Source organism: Pseudochaenichthys georgianus, chromosome 1, assembly GCF_902827115.2.
Source record: "Pseudochaenichthys georgianus chromosome 1, fPseGeo1.2, whole genome shotgun sequence".
NCBI lineage: Eukaryota > Metazoa > Chordata > Actinopteri > Perciformes > Channichthyidae > Pseudochaenichthys > Pseudochaenichthys georgianus.
In genome coordinates, this window is record NC_047503.1 from 30,976,099 (window position 1) to 30,983,740 (window position 7,642).

Consider the following 7,642-nt stretch of genomic DNA (forward strand, 5'->3'; position numbering starts at 1 on the left):
AAGGTATTCTGAAAATTCAGTTTTGTGTAAATAAGGATATTAATCAAAAATATTTAAGTTTGATGAGATAATAGTCAAAATGACGGCAGTCCTACAATACAGTACTTTATATATTAAATAATATAAGTGCAACATGTTCATGACCTTGAGGTTTATTATTCATGTTGTGTCTTTATTCTATATAATGTGATTCTGATTTCTTTAAAGAAATTATGTTTTGAGGGATTCAATGTTGATTTATCATGTACTCCAAAAAAAACCGTACCTCCTTCACAGAATTATGTAGTTAATAGTATACTGAACTATTGTCCTATGCCATATAACCTACACATCTATACATTCCAAACAACAACATTCACTTTCTTTGTGCTTATATCTTTTTATTGCACATTTAGATCCACATTCAACATACATTTGTCAAATAAACAGCAAAAAATAATAACATCTGTGAGAATATACCATGGTAAAAAACAATAAACCTTAAAACATCCTTTTGAATGGTAATTTAAAAATAAGAACTGCATTAACTGTTTACATTTTACAACATTTAAAAAACAAATAATATTATCAATGGCAAATTGAGATCGAATACAACAACTGTAAACATAATGTGCTACATATACTGAATTTATAAATTTAAAACAATTTACATGAGACATACAACGTATGCACGTTAAACAACAAGTATGTAAAAAGTGTGTTAGCAACAGTCCAAACCTTGATGTAAGTGAACATTTTAATTCAAAATCCATGAGGGATACATTGATCTACACACCAGCAGCATGTCACCAAATAAGCTGCAACAACATTACATCGAGTAAAGAACTGAATGATAAACACAGCTTCCTTCTTTCCACTGGCAGTCTGATCAGTCTTCACACCGTTCACCTCCTCAGTTTCTTTTCCTCTTTTTATCGTGACCCCTGAACAAAGTCCTTGCCAGTCAAAGATCACTTTCAGTCTCCTTGGTCTCCACCGACTGAAGTCCAAGCTTGATTCTTTTTCTCTGGCCAGTAGCATTTGACTAGTGCTCTCATCTCTTGGCCCTCCATGAAACAAAACGGCACTTCTCCTCTGTCTGTCATTATGACAAAATACAGCTGTTGGTTTTGTTCATGGGTGGATGAAAGTTGGTGTCTTTGGGGAAGGTCTCCCGGCGTCTTCTCAGCGCGGGGCTGATGCGGCAGGGGAGGTTGGCCTGCTGCAGGAGCTCCTTGAACACCTCCACCACATTGGCATTTTCCTTTGCTGAAGCTTCCAGGTAACTGTTGTTCCAATCCATCTCCACGGTGGACAGCACGTCCTCATTGGACACCTGACGCTCCTTCACCCGGTCCACCTTGTTCCCCACCACCACGATGGGTGTGTACTTATCCTCCTTGATCTCCAGAATCTCATCTCGGAGTATCTTGACAGCCTCCAGTGACTCGGGGTCGTCCACGGCGTACACCAGTGCGAAGGCGTCGCTGTTTTGGATGGAGAGCTTGCGCATGGCGGGGAAGGAGTAGCTGCCACTGGTGTCCAGGATCTCCACGGAGATCTTCACCCCACCAATGTCATACTCCTTACTGTGCATCTCCTCCACTGTGCGCTTGTGTTTGGGCTCGAATGTGTCTTTGAGGAAGCGTTGGATCAGGGCTGTCTTTCCCACTCCTGCTGCCCCCAGAAATACCAGGCGCACGTGGGTCTTCTCCTTCACCTCCAGAGACATGCTGCTTTTTTTGGACTTTTTATTTGAGGGCAAAAATTAGGAAAGAAATGTCCCAAAAACGGTCTCAGTTTACTCACTTGCTTTCACTGTTTACAACAATTGCTGTAACACTGCAAATGTTATAGATTTCTACCTTTTTTTAAATAGCCTTCCTTGAAATTCTCCCCTTCTGCAGTTTCTTGTGATTGTTCTCCGTGAGCTCCTTTCTTTGCTTTGTTTCACCTGTCAGGGGCTCTCTGTTAAAGCTCCTCAAAGTTGCTCATTGAATGCTTCTCTGGGTCTGATCCCGCTCGCTGCCTTTTATGTCTGTTTTGGTGAGAGAGCTTCCATGCCCTCCTGCAGCTGCAGCCAATCAGCAGCAGGGCACCCTGTTGAAGTGTAACATCCAGGCAACCAATGTAGCATGGCGGATTCAGGGGGGGGAAGGAGGAGAGATCTGAAAACACGGCAACCAGAGTGAGGAATAACAGAGATTATTATCAGAAAATATTATGGAATTAGTGGTCCTATTTAGATTGTCTTGCAACAAAGGGTCCAGTATACAGTCAGATCCATCTGGCTCTTGTGGTTTGATACATTAATCCTGTGGTTTCTCTTTATGAGACAGAATCATCCCATAAATATGAATTATTTGTTAAACACGTGTCATTAAAAACATAAATCTTTATTTTTTTTAATTAATTGTGCAATTTATGAGACTAATCTTTAAGCCAGACTTGAAACAAGGCATTTCCAGAAGTGTCCAAAAATTCTTAACATAAGATATTAAAGGCATTCAAATTACACATAAAATGAACACGAAGCATAAAAAAAACAATGCAAATTGGATGAATAGATTTACTGAAATAAATGCATAGTCCAGTGCAACATACGAATGGAAAGTCCCATATTAGATTTATTTAAAGTGGCACAAAGTGAAGTTATTCTTGATTTAGCCTTGATTTAAGAAAAAATCTGGTCGTTTTAGGGGAATTTAAAAGGTTGTCAAAGTGGACGTACAGAAATGTGATTATAACTGACATTAGCATTTTTAAATGATTTTTTTTGACACTTGGATAGGGTTATAAAACACCTTAAATGAAATGCTCCACTTTCTTGTTGATAGTAAATCTCGCAGGAGCAGGAGAAAAGTGATTGTGTCACTGAGCTATCTGCTGGCAACCAAATAGCTTTAGTGCCCGCAGCAGCATAAATGTTAATACTGTGAATTAGTGTAGTGAATGTGTCCCTTGGGAGTAGCGTGGTGTTAATTCCCAATACATTAAACATACTCTCCTCAGGCTGATGCCATTTTAGTTATGCAGCTTATAGGCAGAGCAGCTCACATTAGTTCAGCTACACGTGGCGATGTGTGTGTGACTGAAACACCTTCAGCTCTCTTTGGTGTCCAATTAGATGTGATGCACTGTCTGTAACTGTCGAATCCTACCTTCCTCCAGTTTGTCAGAGTTTGTCCTAGAGGAGTGAGTCTGACTCGTGATCGTTCTAAATTTCCCCTGGGACTCTACAGACTGTGACTCTGCCTGCCTTGTTAAGTTAGGCAACAACGTGGAACAACGATGAGCTCCCCCCCCGTACCAGCAACACACACTGTTAATATGTTCTTTTTAGCTGTCTTCTCAGGGGACTGCTGTACCTGTTTCCAACTGAAACCCATCAACTTCAAACCAGTGCAAAGACAAAACAAAAATGACTTCTCAGTTCTCACGTGAAATAATCACTGATCGTGAATTTAGGTTTTCAGGGCCCTTCAGTACATTTAGCCAATAAAACATACTTTCACCTAAGTACAATTTGGGTTTTTACTTGTAGGGATTATAGTTTCCATTGTGTTGTTTTGCTGTTGATATGATTGAAAAACAAAACAATTTGTTGATTGTGGTGTGGAATGTTATGTATGGGTTTGTGCCTGTGAGATCAGGGAGTACTGTTTTTCATTTTAATAATTGCAGATAAGAACCAATCCATTGTGGCATGAACTGCATGCCCAAATTATAAATGTGTACATGAAAGAGTGCCTCAAAAAAAACACCATCTGCACAACCAAGAGCTTGAATATAAAATAAAAGGTGGGCCGTGTGCCATTATGTGTTTCACCAACACATCTTTTTGTATTTCTATTTATGGCCATCCTGCCCACCAGATGGCATTGCCTTTTGGAAGGAATCAGAGGTATCTTAATGTGTGCTAAGATGAAACACTGTTGTGTACCATTGCGCATAATAAGAATATCATTTCTATCCGAATCTTTTGCTGCAAAAAACATGTATTTTAATGTATTTATTTATTTACAGGCTGTATTGATTTAGGTTCCAAGCCTTACATAAATCGGTGTTTTGGATCGAGAGATAGCTTTATATGTTTTATCCCCTGATCATGATATAACCGATAAAAGAGAGCGAGCACTAATTGTTTTCTTCATTTATTCAGTTTCTAATGCCTGTTCAGCAGGTTGCTCTGTCTACGTGACCTATGTCGTGACACTGTCGTACCGAAAGTGCCATTGTGTGTGCTTTTTTATGCACAAGCAATCATGCTCAAGCAGTTTCTCTTTTTCCTCCCTTTGTTTTTCATTTCCCTCCTGTCGCTTTAGTGTTGCTGCAGTTTCTTCCTCCACGTATTACCTGTGTTTTTCTTTTTTCAAATACTGACAAAGTCGTATAATGAATGTAGTTTAGCTTTTGTTTGGTATAATCTCAAGTCTAAGTCTGATATTTGAATGCACTAGTCCCAAATGTGTCTTTCAATCAGAGAAAGTGGATTAGTATTAGCTTTTATTTGAAGTAGATTTCCTAGTTGACTGGTCTGTGTCTCGGCCCCATGGCCTGATTGATGGATCCACTCTTGTGTGGGAAACATGTGCACTCCACTGTCATCCTGTCAAGATGATGCCACAAGATGATGATGTTGAAATGTGACAGTTGCCAAATATAAATGTTGCCCTTAATGTGACTTCACCTTCATATCAGCTCTTACAAGAAGGGTTAATTGAGGACTATTGGTGTTTTGATGCATGTTGATGTGACTGTACAAAAGTGTAATAAAAAATTATTCTAAAGAAGATGATCCTTATTATCATACTGTATGTGTATAATGTACATGATATCAATATTTAGACACTTAAATGCCATGGTAATCGTCAATATGTGAACCAAACATCACACTCAATGAAAGATACTTTACACAACTTGTCTATACTGTCTGTGCTACTAAAATCGAAGGCCAGTTGATCCTACTAAAGACTCAAAGCAGAAACAGATAATTTTGCCCCTAAGGTCTTAAAGTTGTATAACTGTTGGTGCTGCTGTGGCAAAACACATAGCAAACAAAGTGCAATGGCCACATTCACAACACATTTACTGTTTGTGTATTTTGATATGAAACATGGAACTATCCTTGGATGTTAAAATAGCCTAGTACGCTGCCCTGTTGCACATAGGCGGCGCCAAGGGGGCGCTAGGGGGTGCTGCAGCTCCCCCTAGGATAGCCATAGCACCCCCTAAGCACCACCAAGAAATGAATGTGTCTTTTTTTTATTTTAATGTGTGAAATTCAAAATTAGAACAATTATTGATTTGAAAATGCTACAGTACATGTACTTCTTGCATACCAGCTGGTGTACGGTAGCTAATAGCTTGATGCTAACACTCTCAGGTAGTCATTTTATAATATTATAGTACAAATTATGGTGAGGTAATAACCCCTAGCTTTACCTTTTGGGATTGGCAAAATGGCGACACTGTATTGCTGAACAAATATGTTTAACTAGTTTGTATTGGCAAACATTCCTGCTAACTTATTGATGGAGATGTTAGCGCTTGCTCCAACATTGACATCCAGTGTTAATATAATACTGATAGAAATCTATTAAGAACAAACATCAACAGATGATCTCCATGGTAAAGGTTTCGTGCTGTTTAGAAATGGTTGCACATGAGCTATCACATGGCCGTCCATCTCTTTTGGGTCTAGCCCCTAGGTCACGATGGCTAATTGGCTTTGTCGGGGCTTTGGCTGATACTTCCAGGGGTACTGATTGCAGAATGAGATGAGGGGTAGGCAATAAGGGTGCAGGTGAAAGGCTCTGTTTTATGAGCAGGTGTGGATGGCCTAGGTGATGTTTGAGACGGGCCCTCTTGTAAGTAGAGCTGGGTTAAGTCTGGGACACCTTCGGATCCATCCATGTTCTCAGTAGAAATGGCCTGACCTCCATTGTTGGGTTCATCCATTGTCTGCATGTCATCAGTCCCGGAATCTGTCATTTGGTCACTGTGTGGAGTGTGGCTCAGTCTCCCGCTCGAAGGACCATTCACTTGACTATTCTCCATGACTTTAATTCAAACAAATCAGCTACAGTGATGTACACATCCCCCTCCTCAGAGCTTCTCTACATGGACAAACCTAACCGCTCCCATAAAGTAATGTTGAAAATTGTCAATGTACCTCTCCACAACGGAGACAGAACCCTCACAACTCATGCAGTCCTTGATGATGGTGCTGATCGATCCATCCTGCTCCCCTTTGCTGTCCAGTGTTTGGGTCTCTCAACACAGCCTGAAACAATCTCACTACGCACAGTGCGGCAGGATATAGTGCAAGTAAGTGGAGCAACTGTTTCCTTTGGAATCTCCCCTATTGACCAGCCAACTGAAAGGCATGTCATCAACGGAGCATTCACTGCTGAGAATCTCGGCCTTTCAGAGCACACTTACCCTGTAAAACAGTTACAAAAACAGTTTCACCATCTCAGAGACATTTCATTAGAGCCAATTGACCACGCATGCCCTCTTGTCCTCATTGGCTCAGACTATGCCCATCAGAGCCAATTCGCATTGGGCCCCCCGGTGGCCCACTGGCAGTACACACAAGGCTAGGATGGGCCCTCCAAGGTCCAGCCAGCTTAATCCAAACCCAACAGACTCTTCCCTTCACACTGACCTGCCTTAAAAGTGAATTACTCAGGAACGTGGAAAGACTCTGGCAGATGGACACTTTGCCCTATGCAAATGAAAAGACAGCCACAAGGTCGGAACAGGACAAGATGGCTCTCGCTCTTCTTCATTCCAAGACAGAAAGAGTAGAAATAGATGGTGTAATGCGCTATGCCACTCCCCTGCTGAGAATTCCCAATATGCCTGCCTTTCAAGCCCCCAAGGAAGGCGTTCTGCCTCGTCTCTGTACCACAGAAAGACGCTTGTCCAAAGACTCACAACTTTCTGAGAAATACCAGGAGGAACTGAATAAACTCACAGAGCTTGGCTATGTTCAAAGGATCCCCAACGAGCAGGCTTAGCAACCACAGGAAACCTGGTATTTTCCACATCACATAGTTGAACACAACAACAAACACAGGATTGTATTCGATTGCTCTTTTGAGTACATGGGACAAACCCTGAACAAATGTCTTCTGCCTGGCCCAACACTCGCTCCCTCACTCATTGCAGTATTCCTCAGATTCCGCCAAAATGCCATTGCCATCTGCAGAGACATAAAGGCTATGTTCCATCAGGTACGCCTTTTGAATGAGGACAAACCCCTGTTGCGCTTCATTTGGAGAGGCATGCAGCTCGAACAGGAACCCAGTGTGTATGAATGGCAAGTTCTTCCATTTAGAACAACCTGCAGCCCATGCTGTGCCACCTTTGCAGTTCAAAAACATGTCAAAGATCATTGTGATGGAAACAAGGAGGTCCTTGAATCCGTCCAAAATTGTTTCTATGTCGATAACTGACTCCAAAGCTTTCACTCCCCACAAGAAGCAAAGTCCCTCATCGACAAAATGAGACCTCTGTTCCTAGAGGGTGGTTTCGACATAAGACAGTGGGCTAGCAATGATCCATCCGTTATAAAACATCTCCCTACAGAGTCCAAATCCAAGACTAATGAGTTGTGTCTCTCAGAGGGTGGAGACCCTAAATAGCCTACATTGGG

The 7,642-nt window shown here is 41.4% G+C and overlaps 1 pseudogene; it reads right to left on the bottom strand.

Moving 5' to 3' along the window:
* Nucleotides 1-295: 295 nt before the first annotated feature.
* On the bottom strand, nucleotides 296-1,745 carry LOC117446789 (GTP-binding protein Rhes pseudogene; annotated as a pseudogene).
* Nucleotides 1,746-7,642: the final 5,897 nt, after the last annotated feature.